The 18,663-nt window shown below is 41.9% G+C and overlaps 1 protein-coding gene across 3 annotated transcripts in view; it reads left to right on the plus strand.

The window, feature by feature from the left end:
* Positions 1-14,343: 14,343 nt before the first annotated feature.
* Positions 14,344-18,663, plus strand: part of Bmpr1a (bone morphogenetic protein receptor type 1A) — a 142,905-nt gene continuing 138,585 nt past the window's right edge. For 2 of the 3 annotated variants that reach the window (XM_070020762.1, XM_070020764.1), the window contains exon 1: positions 15,032-15,225. The gene's annotated coding sequence lies outside the window, so the exon portion shown is untranslated. Of the gene's footprint in view, positions 14,425-15,031; positions 15,226-18,663 lie in introns of those variants that run through there. The other variant, XM_070020763.1, reaches the window with a different exon arrangement.

Genomic DNA, 18,663 nt, shown 5'->3' on the forward strand with positions numbered 1-18,663 from the left:
GTGCTCAATGTTAGGTATCCTGGTTTGTATAGCAGGCCAGATGAGTGCTGCTAGTCAAGAAGGCCCCAAAGCCAGCCTAGGAATAAGCAGCCAAAGTTTTCTAGAGAAGGAAATTCCAAACCCAAGAACTGGAGCCTGGGCTACACTGAAACAGAAGTCATATACTAATTACTTCACTGTTCTGTGCTGTATTTGAAGTAAGGCTCATTAAGAGTTTTATAGTTGTTTTCTCTTCTCTTCAATATAAACACTAAAGGACGAATCACTTTCTAGAAGGCAAAAGGAAGATAGCTAAAATTGAGCACTGTCTCTGCTAATCATTTTGTATATACCCTGAGTTAATTCTGTTTTTTTTTTTCTGGTCCTGGGGCCTGAACTCTGTCCCTCAGCTCTTCAGCTCAAGGCTAGTGCTCTACCACTTGAGCCACAGCGCCACTTCCAGCTTTTTCTGCTTATGTGATGATGAGGAATCGAACCTAGGGCCTCATGCATGTGAGGCAAGCACTCTACCACTGAGGCACCTTCCCAGCCTCCCTGAGTTAATTCTTACATCTGTTCTATTAGATGATGTTATTTATTTCTTTTTCATAGATGTAGCAACTGGGATTCTGTGAGGTTGAGAAACTTTGTCTAAGGTCAGCAGCTAGGACATAGAGCCAAGATTTTGAGTCCACAAAGTTTATATTCTTTCCACAACATTATGCTTCTAAGCCTGTTTCTGGACAGTCTCTTTGCTGGAAGGAAGCAGAAGCAGAAAAGAAAATGGGGGATTGGCTTCAAATTTCAAGGAAGTAAGAAAGAAAAAACAGGAGAAATTTTCATGAGCTCATTGGCCACATCTTTGGGTCTTAGAAAGCTCTGGAAAAAAATTTCTGGGATGCTCCTTTGGCTGGCACCACAGCACCCTAGCCCCACTAAGCCAAATCTGCTGAATCTGAACTAGGAAAGGGAAGGGTTCATGGGACATCCGTTGGGAGTGTCCACTGAGGTCTGCTTTATACAGTTTATAATTTGCTGTAAACAGCTTGCAGTTCCTAATTAAACCTGTATGATCATGTCTGAACTTTTAGGAAACAGGATTTCTCAGTGGTAAAACCAGAGCCCTCTTTAAACCCTATGGGTCTTTCTTTTCTTTTCTTTTCTTCTTCTTCTTCAAACCCTATGGTTCTTTCTTTTCTTTTTTTCTTCTTCTTCTTCTTCTTTTTTTTTTTTAGGCCAGCCCTGGAGCTTAGACTCAGGGCCTGGGCACTATCTTTAGTGCTAGTGTTCTACTACCTAAGACACAGCTCCACTTCCACCTTCTTGATAGTTAATTGGAAATAAGAGTAGAATGGATTTTGCTGTATGGCTGGCAAACAGCTACTTAGCCTCCTGAGTAGTTAGGATTACAGCTGTGACCTACTGGCACTGGGCTTCCATGGGTCTTTTTTTCCCCCCACTGTTGGCCCTTTACTCTGAGACTCAACTGTATTCTAGAAGTAGTTGTGTTGTATTTTGACAATATACCTGTCAAATACCTTGGCTAGGGGATTGCTAGCAATTATATACCAGCTTTTCCAGAAGGTAGTTTTTTATTCTATTTAGCAGTGCTCTAAGACACCCCAAATACACATCTCTGGTGTTGTTCATGCTAAGATGAAAAAAAGTTCATCTCTTTCAACTAAAAGGTACTTTTGAGACTAGTTTTTGAAGAACCTGAGGTCAGAATGAAGTCATTCCACTTAGAGAAAGAGGCTGGATGTAACCACTCAGGTCTGGATTTGGGAATAAAAGAAATAAATGACTTTAGGTATCTTTAATTTTTACTCATTGAGAAAGAGATATGTGTGTGCTTATTATTAAATTCTGAAAAAGAAAGAAGATAAAAATGATCACAGATCATTTCTCTGCTAGCTAGAGACAACTACAATTTAGCATTTGGGCAGTTTTCTATTATTAACAAATGTGGTGGCTGAATACCAGTAGCTCATGCCTGTAATCCTAGCTACTCAGGAGGCTAAGATCTGAGGATCATGGTTTGAAGCCATGGGCAGAAAAGTCCATGAAACTCTGATTCCAATCAATTAGCAAAAAGCAAGAAATGGAGGTGTGGCTCAAATGAAAGAGAGTCAGGCTTATTAAAAAAAAAAAAAAAAAAAAGAAGCAGAAGGACCTGAGTTCAAGCTCCAAAAACAAATTATTGAAAAGGACTCTCAGGCCTGAGCCACTGGCACCTGGCTTACACTGAGGATTTTTTTTTTTTTTTTTTTTTTTTGGCCAGTCCTGGGCATTGTCCTGAGCTTCTTTTGCTCAACGCTAACACTCTACCATTTGAACCACAGTGCCACTTTTCTGTTTATATGGTACTGAGGAATCAAACCCAGGGCTTCATGCATGCTAGGCAAGCACTCTACCACTGACCCACATTCCTAGCCCTATCTCCCTTTTTTTTTTAAAACATGAGTTTTTGTTGTTTTGCCAGTCCCTGAGCTTCTTTTGCTCTCTACCACTTGAGCTATAGCACCACTTACAGCTTTTTGTGTTTATGTGGTACTGAGGAATTGAACCCAGGACTTCATGCATGCTAGGCAAGCACTTTACAACTAAGCCACATTCCCAGCCCAACACTGAGGATTTTTGGAAGAGTTAGTTGCAGATCTCTAAGTATATATTGTGGGCAAGGATTGAAAGCTGTCATTGAAAATGCAGCAAGGTGTTGGTGGCTGATGCCTGTAATCCTAGCTACTCAGTAGGCTGAGATCTGAGGGTTGTGGTGCATAGCTAACCTGGCAGGAAAGTCTGAGACTCTTGTTTCCACTTAACCCCTGAAATCTGTAAGTAGAGCTATATGTTCAAGTGGTACAGCACCAGCCTTGAGTGAAAAAAACTAAGAGACAGTGCCTGGGCCCTGAGTTCAAGCCCCAGGACTGTCACTAAAAAGTAAAAAGAAGGAAAGAAAGAAAGAGAATGAAAGAAAGAGAAAAGAAAGAACGAAGACGCAGCATCTGTCATTTCAAATAGTGAGGGAACCTGGAATATTTCACAGCAATGAGAAATGCCACTCCAGGAAAAAAAAAATGTGGAGATGGATTCACAATTAGCCTCTGAAAAGGAAGTCAGTCATTAGCCACCTTCTGACATCCTAGCAATTAGCCAGGCTTGGGAGAAGAGCAGGTATCTCCAGAGGTGCCAAATAAATAGGAGATAAGAGACTATAAAAATGAAAAGCCTTGTGGTCTTTCATCACAGGATAATCCAATGCATGTGAATTAATGGCAAAAGGCTCAGTAATAGCCTTTGTAAGGAAATAGAAGCTGTGTAGCAGGATATCCTTTTTCCGCACTAAAGCACCCAATTCTTTCAATTTTATATACAGCGGAAGCAATTAATTGTACTAGAAAGAAATCCACAGCTGGCTTTTCCTGATGGCCCCATAAGCAACAAGCACTATTGTTCAGCTTCCGGGACAGAGTAAAGGCATTCTACTGTGAGACAGATTTTTTTCTTTCTGACTATTTAGTTTTACTTTTCCAAAGATAAAAACATGCGTTAACATCTAAAATTTAATCCTTGTTATCACATTATTTTTACTGTAGGCCACTGTTAAAAAGTTAAATTTTTAATATTCAATATAATCCAAACATGTGACAATTTCTTCTAAATGTTATGTGACTGAATCATAAGTTATTCATTTTTGTTTGTTTTCCATGTTTATATACAGCTGAATTGTGCTGCCTCTGCTTTTGTGGCTAACATTCATAGTGTGGCTATCCAGGGATCTTGCTAAACAAATAAAATTATACACTAAGATACTAGATACTCAACATTTCAAACTATGTCCTGAATGACATCCTTTTGTCTTGCATTGAAACACACTATATTTTATCAGTTTGTAGATTCACATTTTCTTTGACATTTTAACCGGTCTGAAACTATGATGCCTTAGATATGATAATCTGCACAGTTTGTTGATGTTTTTCTTTCTTAGTTGTATCTAAAATAATGCAGCATCCTATAATCAACTTTGTTCTAGTTTTGATGAAATATATTATCTATAGTTAAAATCCAATTAGTATGGTGCACTATTGCAAGCATAACAAGAGTAACTTTGGTTATAAAGAAAAACATCAATTATCTAAATGAAAATTTCAATTACACATCTTATATGGGATTCTAATTGACTTCATTCTGACCAAAATGCATCTTCCATTTTCATTTTCCTCCCCAATATCTCCCTCCCCCCCCCTCCCCCCGTGTGTGTCTCCAATACTAGAGTTAAACTCAGGGCCTGTGTGCATGCAAGGCAAGTACTAAACCACCTGTACTATGCCCTAACCATTTGTGGTGTGTGCGTGCGTGTGTGTGTGTGTGTGTGTGTGTGTGTGTGCGTGCGTGCATGCTGGTACCAGGGCTTGAACTCAAGTTTTTATACTCTTGTTTAGTTTATATGTGCAAGGCTGGCAGTATAATACTTCAGCAACAGCTCAACTTCTGGATTTTTGGTGGTTAATTGGAGTTAAATAGTCTCTTAGATTTATCTCCTTGGCTGGCTTTGAACCCAGAACCTCAGATCTCAGCCTCCTGAGTAGCTAGGATTACACATGTGTGCCACCAGTACCTAGTAGCATTTTGTTTTTCAAACAGAATGTTGCTGCTACCCTTGCCTCGGGCACCTTTAAGTACCCACTCTTCTGTTTGTGGAATTTTAGGCCTAGGCCTAGGCCTCAAGTCTTGGCTTCTCCCCAGTCTTTCAATCCACTAATCAATCAATCAGTTTTCTTTTCTTTTCTTTTTTTTAAGTAACCTTGAATTTTTTTCTCAGAGATTCTGGGGATAAAAACCAGGGTCTTGTTGGGTAATGGTAGCTCATACTTGAAATCCTAGCTACTCAGGAGGCTGAGAGCTGAGCACTATAGTTCAAAGTTCATGACATTCTCATCTCCCATTAATTAGCAAAAAGCTGAAAGTAGAGCTGTAGTTCAAGTGGTAGAGCACCAGCTTTTAGCAAAAAAGCTAAAGGACAAAACCCTAGGATAGAAGAAAGAAAAGAAAGAGAAAGAGAGAGACGGAGGGAGGGAGGGAAGAAAGGAGGAAGGAAGGAAAGAAGGAAGAAAGGAAGGAAGGGAGGGAGGGAGGAAGGAAGGAAGGAAGAAGGTAGGAAGAAAGGAAGGAAGGAAGGAGGGTAAGAAGGGAGGGAGGTAGGAAGGGAGGGAGGGAGGGAAGGAGGAAGGGAAGAAAAGAAAGGGAAAGAACAGCAAAGAAAGCCAGGGTCTTTCTAGACTAGAGGTGTGGCTCAAGTGAAAGAGCACCTGCCTATCAATGGTAAGGAGCTGAGTTCAAGCTCTAGAACTACCAAAAAAAAAAAAAGGAAAAAAAAAAGATAAATATATTTGTGCACTTGCACGTGTGTGCACAAGCACATACACACACACAACAGGGCTTTGTACAATCTATGCAAATACTTCACTGGAGTGAGCTACACTCCCAGCTCCAGTTTTTCTGGTTATAAAGCAATATTATGCTGGGTGTGGTGGCATATGCCTGTAATCCCAGCACACAGAGGTTGAAGGAGGCTAGCCTGGGCTACATAAAGAAACTGGTCTCAAAACAAATGAATAAAAACAACAAATAGCCTTGTGTGGAGGTGAAGCTTATAGAACAATAGTCATTAGGGTACCACTTGAAATATTGCCAACATTTGGCCTCTAGCTTCTTTTGCTCTATTTATTTATATCTATACATATTTTGTAATACAGAATTAACAAATAATTATATCTTCCCAATGCCCTAAAAGGTACAAAATGTGGGCTGGGAAAGTGGCTCAGTGGTAGAGTGCTTACCTTGTATGAATGAGGCCCTGGGTTCAATTCCTTAGCACCACATAGGCAAAAAAAGCTGGAAGTGGCACTGTGGCTCTAGTGGTAGAGTGCTAGCCTTGAGCTGAAGAGCTCCAGGACAGTGCCCAGGCCCAGAGTTCAGGCCCCACTAGTAAAAATTGGTTATGCTGGGCGCTGGTGACTCACAACTATAATCCTAGCTCCTTAGGAGGCTGAGATCTGAGGTTCAAAGCCAGCACAGACAAGAAAGTCTTAAGCAACTCATCGCCAAGTAACCACCAAAAAAGCCTTGAGCAAAAAAGCTCAGAGAAAGCACCCAGGACCTATGTTCAAGCCCCAGTACCAGCATAAAATAAAAGTTGGTTTTATGTAATAATTGCACATACTTATGAGGTACAATATAGTATCTCAATACATGTATGCAATACATACTGATTAGATTAGGGTAACCAGATCAGGGTAATCATTGTTTGAAAACTTTCAGCAATTTTCTTCAAGTTCATAAAACACATAGGTAGGTTCCACATATACATACATTCCCCAACATCACATACGCACACACACAAATATACTCAAACATCATAGGTAATTGTTAGTTATGGTCACCTTACTATGTTGTAGAATGCTAGAATTCAAAGGGTTAGTTCTTTAAGCAAGCCAGGGATTAGGCTCTTTGTAACTACACTAGCACTCTGGTGATATTTGGTAGGATACAAAGTACCACTCCATCGAGTACCAATTACACCAAGCAGGACACAAATGAGGCCCCACCCCTTGGTGTTCAGCATAGTAGCAAGTGAGGGAAGGAGTAGATATGAGGGAGGACAGGACAGTATAACAGATACATCTTTGTGATTACACCCCTCCTCCAGGGACCCTTGAAAACACTGAATTAGAAGAGGCAAGTATTTTGATATCATGTGTACTTTGATACTCCTTAACTGTCCTTCTGCAGTAGGGAAGGCTAAGAAACTTCTATTCATGTGTAAGTGAATAAAGACACAAAATCTATTTCAGAGGAAAATAAAGGAACAGCTAATCTATACAAAAAAAAGGTCAAGGATATAGATTATAGAAGAGCTAAGGAGTGTAGGATGGAGAAGTGAAAAAAGACTTCCTGGCAAAGCGGTACTGGGGCACTGCAGGCAGGTAAATGGCATTAAAAGGAGAATGAGCCTGGTGCTAGTGGCTCAAACCTGCAAATCCTAGCTACTCAGGAGTATGAGATCTGAAGATAGTGGTTTGAAGCTAGCCAGGGAAGGAAAGTCCATGAGACTTTTATCTCACCACAAAAGTACAAAGTGATAGAGCACTAGCCTTGAGCAAAAGAGCTCAGGAACAACACCCAGGCCCTGAGTTTAAGCCCCAAGACCAACAAAAACAAAAAACAAAAGGCAAAATACCAAGGATTATGAGCCAGATGCCGTGTCTCACTCCTTTACTCCCAGCTACTAGGAAGGCACAGATTGGGAGATTCCTGGTTCAAGGCCAGCCCAGACAAAAAAAAATAATTAGACTTTATCTCAAACAGTAAGTGTTGGTAACTGAGACAGTTCATGCCTGTGATTTCAGCTACAGCAGAGGAGTTGTAGGTAGGAGTGTGGTCTCAGGCAAAATGTGAAACCTTATCTAACAAATAACCTAAAGCAAAAAAGGCTAGAAATATGACTCAAAAGGTAAAACATTTGCTTAGCAAGTATAAGGCCCTGAACTGAAATCCCAGTACTAGGGTGGATGGTGGGGGAGGAAAATGAACGTGATCCTTTCTCAGAAACCAGAGAGATCAGTCTAACAGACCACTGCCATATGGCAGCAGTTTCTAGACATGATGGAAGTGGTGTTTTATTAAGGGAAACCTGGAAAAACCGGGCAAGATTATTTGAAATAAGGAATGACTAGTTAGGAGAGCTAGTACAACCTAGGTAGGTATACAGTGTGGAATACAGCTTTAAGGCAGAAAAGAAATCAAATGAAAGATAATCTGTACTTTAAAAGAAATATTGGGGCTGGGAATGTGCCTTAGTGGTAAAGTGCTTGTCTAGCATGCATGAAACCCTGGGTTCGATTCCTCAGTACCACATAAACAGAAAGAGCCCAGGGACAGTGCCGAGGCCCTGAGTTCAAGGCCCACAACCAGCAAAAATAAAAATAAAAATAAAAAATAAAAGAAATATTTACAGATATGGGTTACTGGTTAAACATATGCTTATATTTTTCTGTGACAAGAGTGAGGAAGTTGTTTTAAAGAACAAATGGAACCTCGTGTGTTCTTTGTTGGAAATGAGCTGTTAGAGTTTAGTGAATGATAGTTTTTATCCAGGGGTAGGGAATGTCCAGCCTATGGGCTGTAAAAGGATCACAAAATCATTCTGTAATTTGGGTCAGACACATAAAGCTTCTCATCATCTGCCTGTGGCCTGTCTGTATTGATAATTTTGTATGAATTATAACGATGTTCAAAATATCCATATGACTCCTGGCAGAAAAATGATTCCCCATCTTTGTATTTGTTAGTAGATTCTCAAAATCAGTGAGATTGAAAGTCTCACTTAATGAGTACTTTTGTTTTTGTTTTATTTTTGGTTGTGGGGTTTGAACTCGGGGCCTGGGTGCTGTCCCTGAGCTCTTTTGCTCAAGGTGAGTGCTCTACTACTTTGAGCCACAGTGCCACTTCCTGAAGGTCTCACTTAAGTGGTAGATTCAAGGTAGGTGTGTTGTATACTAAACAAACAAACAAACAAAAACAATGCAAACACTGCATTGTCTGATGGACATTTAAAGAAATGAATAAAGATGGGAGATCAACAGGGAGCAGAATGGAAGTTGAACCCAGGTCTCACATGTGTTAGAATAATAGTCTACTACTGAGCTATACTTGTATCCTGCAACTACTTTAATCAATAAATCTTAACTCCAAATCAGACTATCTAATACAGGAATCATAGACTAGCTTTAAGAAAGAGAGGAGAGAGACATCGCCCCATTTGTTAGGAAATGGAAAGACTTAGAAAAAATTATAATAAGCAAGCCAGGCCCAAAGAAACATAGGTCCCATGGTTTCCCTTATTTGCAACCAAGTAGTATAAGTCTAGGACAAGCAGAAAAGGTCAAAAGCTATGTACTTATGCCCATTTAAGATGATGTTAAGTGAAATGAACCCTAAGATGATAGGGACACAACTTGTTTTTTTTTTCTTGCTATTGTTTTTAACATATTTAAAATGTACCATGTGATTGTTTTGTTTCTTTTATATGTTCTTCTCTCATGGTATAATCCCTGTTTTCACTGTATTTGATGTTGGTGCCTTGCATCTTGTATATACATTTTTCTAATTTGGGGAGGGGAAGAAAATAACAAAATGCTGAAATAAGGATATAGGTTACCCATTGTAACAATAAGATGTACAAGACACTATGTTGAAAATGAACTTTACAACTTGGGGGGGGGTGGGGAGGTGGGGAGGGAAGGGATAGTAGGGGAAAAACAAAGGAGGAGGTAACAATGCTCAATAGGAAATGTATTCATTACCTTGCTCATGTAACTGTAACCTCTCTGTAAACTATTTTTACAATAAAAAATATAATAACAAAAAAAGAGGAGAGAAGGGAGAGGGGAGAGAGAAGAGGGAGAGAGGGAGAGGGAAAGGAAGAGTGAAGGGGGAAGAGGGGGAGGGAGAGTGAAAGGAAGAGTGAGAGGGGAGAGAGACAGAGAAAGAGAAAGAGAGAGAGAGAACAGACAGACAGACAGACAGACAGACAGAGGAGGGAGGGATACTTCCTAGTATCTTAGTAGCCTATGAACTTGGGACATGTTCTATGAAACTTGAGACTCCAGTCCAAGGACAGGCACTGTCAATATATCTTGTAGCTATACTAGATTCTTGGTCACAGTGACATTACTACCACAACAAGGAACAACGTGGGTCCATACGCAGTAAGCACAGTGTGGTTGATAATAGTTCTGCTCTCCTGATCTAGAATTTTATCTCACATTATCTCAACCTGAATCTTTATCATGGACCTAGTCTTGCTATGACTAGCCACTCATCAGGTAGTCACACTGAGGCCCAGATGCTAGGATTACTAGACTATCACCTCCAAAGTACACACTGAGCAGAGTTAGTGTTTAGTAATAGTATGTGGAATCAGATATGGGTCTTTCATGTCTGCAAAATTATATACATCTATTATATAGTTAAATATAATATGTATATAGCTATATATAATATTTTAAAAGAATATACTGGGAATCTTTTCAAATGTGTTTATTACAATGGATGCTTTCTTTACTTTGGTTCTGGGGACTGAACCCAGTTTCTCAATCATGCTAAACACACATGCTACTACTGAGCTACACACTAGGAATATCTTTTCATCAGATAAAACTATTTATAAAATTATTATATATTTATTACACACACACATATATATATATATATAATTTTATGCAGTGCTAGAGACTGAATCCAGTATCTTGGTAGGCAATCACTCTAGCATTGAGCCATATTACCAACCTCACACACATCTTTTCTCTATATAAAATTTTATACTTCAGATTATTATATATAATAGTTATATATCATATGTATGTGCATTGTGTATTATAGTTTTCTGTTTAAAAATGATCCAAGTGTAATAGATTATAAACTCACTGCTCTCAGAACAAGGAAAGATGGGGCCATGAGCTAGAATATGATGAAAAACAAGATTTACCCTAGGCTGAGTAGGTGCTGGGATGGAAGGAAGTACAGACTTCTAGGCAGTGCATGATAAGCCAGAGTGTCAGCAAACAACAGAACAGGTGGTTAGTTAGTCCAGGAGAACAATAGGCTTCAGGATTTGCAGCCTGAAATAATGGAGACAAGGAGTGCTAGTAGGTGGGTAGAATATACAGGTATAGGTGATGTACAGCAAGGAGCTGGCAGTATGTTAGCCAGGTATGATGGTATATGCCTGTAGTTCCAGCACCAGGAAGGATGATGTAGGAGAAGAGTTCAGGGTCAGATTAGGCTTATGAGTGAGACTTGCCTGACTCAGAAAACCTGGGAGGTGGGGGTGGGAAGAACTGAAGGCAAAACACTGTGGTCAGTCTGTGCTGCAGGGGCTAAGTCCACATAATAGATAGGAGAAAATTCAATTGTAGAATAACAAGGCCAGGTTTTAACTAAGAAAATATAAAAGGGTTACAGGTCAGTTCTTAGAAAGGGGTCATGGTTAAGGCTTACCCTAACCAGTAAAAGAATAGGTCTAGCCTTGGGCTTGAGACTGAAGTTCTATGAATTGTTCTGTCTCAGGGCCCAGGAAAGAACTCGCTTCTGCGGGAAGGAAACCAAGGACCGTGTAGGACCAAATGATGGCTATATTATAACAATAGTCCCAGAAGCCAGTCTTCAATCTTAGTAAACAGGTGCTTTGAAGCAAAGCAAAATTAAAATGAAGAGAAGGGAAGGAATAGGTTGTGTGATTATAAATAACAAATTCAGGTTTTCAAGCTTTTCTCTATTTTGTGCAGTGAATTATACTTATATTCATTCTTCTTTCCTCCTCCTCCCCCTCCACTCTCTTTCCTCTCCCCCTGCCCTCCTGTTGCTGCTTGAACTGAGGGCCTAGGCACTGTCCCCAACCTTCTTTTGCTCAAGGATAGCCACTCTACCACTTGAACCACAGTGCCTCTTCTGGTCTTTTCTGTTTATGTGGTACTGAGGAATGGAACCCAGGGCTTCATGCATGCTAGGCAAGCACTCTACCACTAAACCACATTCCCAGCCCTCCATCCTTTAAAACACAATTTCTGTCCTGGCTGGGTCCTAAACCTTGGTGGAGTGCCATTAAGCAATAAAATGAAACAATAATGTGCATGCTGAAAAAGGAAGCTATTTCCTCCACTTTACACACAGTGCTTTTAGTCACTTAATATTGGGAATAAAACCAACCAAAGTGTCACCTACTAAGGACATCCTTTCACTAGTCCTTACTGAGCTCTAACTTATCTCATACCCACAAAGACTCAGTGCTTTCTTTTGCCTCATAAAATCTTTACAACAGGAAAATGACTTTGGACGGATTAACTTGGATTAATCTATTGAACTTGGATCCCTGAAGGCAGACGTCCCCATTTGACTGAAGATGATGTAATCCACAAATTTCCTGGCCAGTCCTCATCCTTTCCCATATCACTGTGCTACTTTCTAACATTGGAAGGGTCTTAGTGACAAGGTTCAGAAATGCTCAGGGGAAATTCTAGGCTTATCTAGGTCATTCACTTAGCAAATACTGAGCACTTGTTGCCAAGCACTCTGAGAGAGTGGAGAATGGACTGACTGAGTATTGCTCTATTGAGTTTACATTGTAGTGAGGCAGTGAGGCTCAGATTATAAATTAAATAATTTCAGACAATGAAAAGTAGTATGGCCAAGTGCTGGTGGCTCAGGCCTGTAATCTGAGCTACACACAAAGAAGGCTGAGCTCTGAGGATGGAAGTTCAAAGCCAGTCCTTGTAGAAAGGTTCATGAGATGCTTATCTCCAATTAACCACCAAAAAGCTAGAAGAGGAGATGTGGCTCAAATGGTAGAGTGGAACCTTGAGTGTAAAAATTAAGGGACAGCACCCAGGCCTTGAATTCAAGACTTACTACCAGTAGGCATAAATGCGTGCACGTGCGTACACACAGACAGACAGACAGACAGACACACACACACACACACACACACACACACAACACACACACACACACACACACACGAAATTGGCTGTGATGGGCTGTTAATATAAGATAGGTCATTAAGGAAAGTGTCCTTGATGAGCTGAGAACTGTAAAGGTCATTTCCATTCCAAATGAATGCTTTGTGATTTGGACATGAAGTAACCAACATTTTTGGGACTGGGGTTAAACCTACTACCACATCACAGAATGTTAAATGGGACTTTGAGGTGTTGCCTTTGACTTTGGGGGCCAGACTATACGTGCCCAGATGTCTCCTTGGGCGTTCTAGCTGTTCTGTTCATTTAGTGGGCAGGCAAACCGGAGAAACAGGCTGGCATGCATATACATGCCAGGAACCAGAGACAACACCATAGCCAGCTCAACTCAGTTCAGTTGTCTGGAAGCAGGTTGCCTACTGTGATACACTAAGGATTTATGTCTGTGCAGAAAATAGGCCTTATCAAAGAAGAGCAAAAGGATGTCAGTTTATATTCTCAAATATTTAAAAGGAGATCTTTTGGCAGAAACTCAAACATATAGCTTCAAATTTGATATTTCATTTTGTTCTCCCTTCAATGGCATCTAACATAAGCCAAGCAACACCAGTTTGTACATTTCAAAAACCTGAGGCTGCATTAAAGTTCTAATCTGAGATTCTTGGCTATTTTATAGACTGATTCATTAATACAAAATCCAACTAGGCTGTAGTGGTGATGATAAACCACTTGCCATGCTTTTCTCTGTTTAGCATAGGATCTTGGGCCAGTAAATCTGATTGTCTTTGAGGAAAACTAGCTCACAGTTTACCTAAAATTTAAGCAGAATAATATGTAAGAAACTCGAGAAAGAATAGTGACAGATTTGTATTGATGCAAAAAGTCTCTGGTATCATATTCCTGGGCCAGGGCAAGATACTATTATAGATGACACTCAAATCTGAGACAATTAAGGAGCTCAGAAAAAAAGTTCAGCATAGAAAGCAGAACTGAAAAACAATTTGGAATTACCAAGGGTATCTGTGGCTCTTAAAGACAAAGGTGAAAGGGGGGACAAAAATAAAAGACAAGAATACAAGGGAATTTAAATATGAACACCAAAATTATTACTAGAGAATACTTTGGAATCTAGACATCTCTTTGGGGCAAAATGTGTGTAAATACAACTTACCAGCACTTGGCACATTCTTTTTTTTTTTTTTTGAACCGTTTTAATATTGATATTTTAAAAAGAGACTTGAAGTACCTTATGTAAAGTGACTTAATTGTTGACATAATTATGAACGAGGTTGTTAAGGTCACATTTGGTTAAAAGGGGAGGGCCCGTCTCTTTCTTCTTTTACGTACAGGCCATCGAAGACTTTGTACAGTATTTTGCACATACCTTCAGGAGAAATGGAAGCCAAGAGAGGTACTGACAATTATCTGCATTTTTTTCCAAATGGAAGGACTGATACTCAGGAGGGTATTCGAGGTCACTTGGAGAGAGGGAGCCCACGGTAGATTGAGAGCAGTATTTATAGAGCGCTGACTTCAGTTCCGCTGGGCTCCCGCCGTTCGTTCCTTTCTTATCTTATGCCTCTGGAATTCACAGGATCGCAGATCACAGCAATCCGTGCGCGCCCGGGATCTGCCGCAGCGACCGGGAAACGCCTAGCTTTTCCCTGCATCCCTCCCTGCGCGCCCTCCACCTCCACCTCCACCTCCCAGACTGCGCCTCCTCGGCTCGCTGGCCCGGAGCCCAGCGCCAGAACCCGGGAGCGGTGGGTGGGTGCACAATGAATGCGGCGTGACTACATTTTTCTGTCCTTTGTCGTGACGACTACTACCACGACGGGGCCGTTCCCCACCTTGGTGCCGTCTAGAGGCTCCTGTGGCTCGGACCCGCTACCTGGCGCTGAGGCGGAGAGTGAGCATGGACGAGAAGGGTCCGAGGGTCCCAGGGTCGGGGCTGGGCGTGAGGCGAGGAGGGGGGGGAAGGGCCCCGGCCACACCCCGTCGTCGGCGCTCCGCGTCCGCCTGCCCGACTCGCCTTCCTTAGAGAGGCCCTACCACCATGAGAGGGGCCGGAGGGCCGGCGCAGAGGAGAAGCCCCCCTCCTCACAGCCGCCCGGCGCCCCCTTGCCGGCGACTGGCTCTTTTCCCCGGCAGCGGGGCGCCGGGCTTCGTGGATGCCCTCCTCCCGCTCACCACCCCTCCCTCACCTTCGGGAGCTTCCGCCGCACGCTCGGCTCCTTTCGCGTCCGGGGAGAGGTGGGGGCGGGGCGGAGCCGGCGCGCGAGTCGGGAGCGCGCGTGCGCGCGGCGCGTGCGGGCACCCATCTCCGTGCGCGCGCACGTGCGCGCGGGCCGCGCCGACTCTCCTCAGAGGCCGCCCCTCCCCCCCCGGCCCCTGCACCCGCGCGGCCCCTCCCCCGCGTGCGAGCGTCGGCGGCGGCTGAGGCGGCGACGGCTGCCGAGATTGGAACCCGTCGGCCGGCCTAGTGCAGGAGGAGGAGGAGGAGGAGAGAGAGGAGAGTGAGGAGGAGGAGGAGGAGGAGGAGGACGGGCTGGCAGGAAGGCTTCGGCTCCTGCGCGATCCTCGCGAGGGGCGACCGGGCCACTGCACGCTGAGGGCGGAGGCCGAGCCGGGGCCCCCGCCGCGCCCCCGAGGCTCGCCGCGCCCGCCCGTCCGGTGCCGAGGGCTGGAGGATGAGTTCCCCGGGTTCCCGGTGAGTTGGTCGGTCGGAAAGTGCGTGCGTGAGGCGAGGCCGGCCGCGGCGGGGCGGCAGGCCGGAGCGGGTCGGGGAAGTTTCGAGAAGGGGGCAAAGCGGGCCGGCCCGTGAGGCCGCGCGATCCCGGCGCCCGGCGTCGATCGGGTCCCGCCGCTCGGCCCCTCTTTGTTTCCTCGCCTGCTCCTGGGGCTCGGCCGAGTTTGGGGAAAGGCGGTGGAGGGCGAAAGCCGCTCCATGGACGCTTCTGGAATCCTGCCATGGGAAGGGCGCCCCACAGCCGCGAGCCTGGTAGTCGGGACTTGTCTCGGGGTGCTTTGGCAAGAAAGGAAAAGGAACGGAGTGTGCGGCGTGCGGTGGTCGGGCAGGAGCTGTCTCCGGTCCGCCCTCCCGGTTGGCCCCGGGGACCGTGCCGGGCTTCTCCCGAGGTCCCCGAGTGTCGGCTCACCTGTTGTCCGGCACGGCCTCCGCTGCCATGTCTGTCTGTTGTGATTCTGCACTTCAGTTTCGGAAAACTTTGTGTGCTCGGTTGCATGTCCCCCTTCCTCCCCCCCCTCCCCCGCCCCCTTTCCAGACTCCTAGTGGAAAGGTTTGGCAAGAAAAAAAAATGCACTTGCGTCAGGAAAGAAAAATAATATGCTATGTGTTAGGGTCTGGCGTTCTGTGATTTGCACCATTTCGAGTTTTAATCTGGTTCAAGTGTGGTAGGTTTTTTGTTTGTTTGCTTGCTTTTTTTTTTTTAAAGGGTTAACCAACTGTCCTGAGTACCTCAATACGAAGTTGACACCTGTGTCACGTCATTTACCAATCCTGGTTATTTGCATTCCTCGTTGTTTTAAGAAGAGTAAATCGAGATGCCAGAGAGGTTAAATCACATAGATCAGTGAGCTGGGATTTGAACCCAGAACATTGTATTCATGAGTGTTTTCAAACAAGCAAAACTCTGCAAAGGAGTGATTTCCAGTGATTCTAACTTGAACTATTCTATTGCTTGAAAACTCCGTGGTGTGTTTACTTGTGAGAAGAGATTAACTTTGAATTAAAAGAAGGTAACTTAATGCTTATCATTGTTTTCAGTTGAAATAAAAACAGATGGTGAACCAGAATTATTTAGAGTTTTAAGTTTAAAGCTACAGTATGGGCAGTAGAGAATAGGCTGAGAATATAAAAAGCTGATTGAAATTTGGAATGCATTTTTAAAAGAACCAGTACTTTTTTTTTTATTCAACATTTTTTCCTATTCACAGTCTCTCTGGAGTCCATTTCAAACCTTTTTAACTTTCTTCACTTAACTCTCACCCTTTATTGAAAATATTAAAGTATCCAGTGGGGGTTTCTTTTACTGAATTCCTTTTTCCATCTGCTTCTTTACTTTCAGGGAAAGAGACACACAATTCATACATAATAGAAAATATAAAAATATAATATATAACATATTTGGTCCACTTATTACTTAACACCTTGCTTCATTTTTTTTCTGCTTTCCTCACTACGTGGAGCCTTATTCTCTATTCTCTTTGGCTTCTGTCAGTTCCAAATATACTTAAGATTTTTTTCAGTTTACAAAAAACCTTAAGTTTTGTTATTCTCTCAAGTTGTGTTGCTTTTTCTTTTCAAATCATATTAACATTTTGAAAAGTTTTAATTTCCTTATAAAAGTAATTCATGGTCAATAAAGAAAAATCGCAAAGTAGAAAAGTTGAAATAAAATTAAAAATTAAATAAGTAAAAATTAAATAAAATTAAAAACATTAAAATTCATTCATATCCCTTTTGTACAGACTGTCAAAGTACTTTTCCTCTCTGAACTAGGTGGTCATCTATTGGCTTCTTATTTGTTGATTGAAGTCATCTTCATAAAGGAAATATATTCTAATTAACATCCTTTCTCAGTCCTCTTATTGAACTGTGTGATATAACAGTTTTCAGTCCTCTTGCCGAACTCTTCCTCTGTGTATGGAGGGTAGTGGTGGTGGTGGTGGTTGAGATTGAACCCAGGGCCTTGTACATACTAAGCACTCACTGTACTACAGTGCATACCTAGCCAGACCTCACATTCTTGAAGTGCTTTTCCTTGGCTTTCATTTATGTATACTTTCATTTATGAATACTTGCTGAATTCCAGCACACTGTGCAAAGCCTAAGGATGCTTTTACAGATATTGTTCTTGCCTTCATGGAGCTTAAAGTCTAATCTGGGAGACATATGGAAGACAAGTAGCGTAGACTAGGGGAAATGGGAGCTTTTGTGATTTGTTAAGTTTATTCTTCAACCCTTTCCAGCCTTCTGTTCTTCCCTCTTAAGAGTTTTTTTTAATGGCTTTGTTTTTATTTATTTATTTTTATGATTTTTTTATGGTGAAAATACTGTACAGAGGCAAGATAATGAGTACATTTCTTATCAAGCACTGTTGCCTCCTTCTTTGTTTCCCCTTCCTATCCCTTCCCATCTCCCCCTCCCCCTTGAGTTTTTTAAGTTTCACTTTTCAGATTACTTTTTTTTTTTTAAATGTCTCTAGGTCCTTGAGATTATTAATCAGATCTTTCTTTCTGAATATTTCTCTAAGATCTCTGTTTTTTATTTTCTTTCTGTATATGAGTCTTAATTTTCAGTTGCTTTCTGGGTAACTACTTGGTTTTTCTAGTTCTGACTGAGCGCTTTCTTACCAGATTGGCTTCTCTGGTGTTTCTATTTCTGTTGATGTTGTACCAAACCCAAACTTTTCCCCATTCCATCATGACTTGTCTGCAGCCAGCATCTGTTGATTCTGCTTTAAAATATTGTAACTCTTCTTTATTCCTGCTGATTCTGGGACAGTATTTGTGTTGGTAGCAGTTTATAACAGAATCATAAAATGAGTTGGGCAACTTTCCTTTTCTTCTTTTCAAAAGCAGTTGAGATTGGCTTGCAGGCTTTATTCATAACATTTAGGCCTAGATTTTTCTGGAGAGGATTTTTAATGTCGTTTCAATGTATTTAATAAATTATTGTATTGTGGCCTCCTTCCTGTGCGATGAACACTCTGGCAATGTAAATGTATGCCATTTTCAATTAATTTATATACATTGTAAGTTAGCAGTAGAAAATGGTATTGGAAGAGCAATGCAAAGCCAGTTGGCTTCTAATGAGAATTGGTTTAACAAATCCTAGACAAATGTATAGTGAGGAATACAAGCTACTAAACATGTGGTAATTCTCTGAATAAAAATAGACAAAAATGTCACTGCTAAAAAAATTATTGTAAGTTTTCTGTTTTTTGGTCTGAATTTTAATGTTATATTTTTTTCTAGAAATTTATTTCTTATATTTTCTTACAATTTTGCGTTTGATTTTCAGATTTTTTTTCTTTAATTTCTACAATTTTAGGGTTTTTTTTCCCCCTCCATCTCTCGTTTTCTCTTATTTTTGTGCTGCTCCTGGGGCTTGAATTCACGGCCT

The sequence above is a fragment of the Dipodomys merriami genome, unplaced genomic scaffold (genome assembly GCF_024711535.1).
Source record: "Dipodomys merriami isolate MVZ:Mamm:240054 unplaced genomic scaffold, mDipMer1.0.p SCAF_14, whole genome shotgun sequence".
Taxonomy (NCBI): Eukaryota; Metazoa; Chordata; class Mammalia; order Rodentia; family Heteromyidae; genus Dipodomys; species Dipodomys merriami.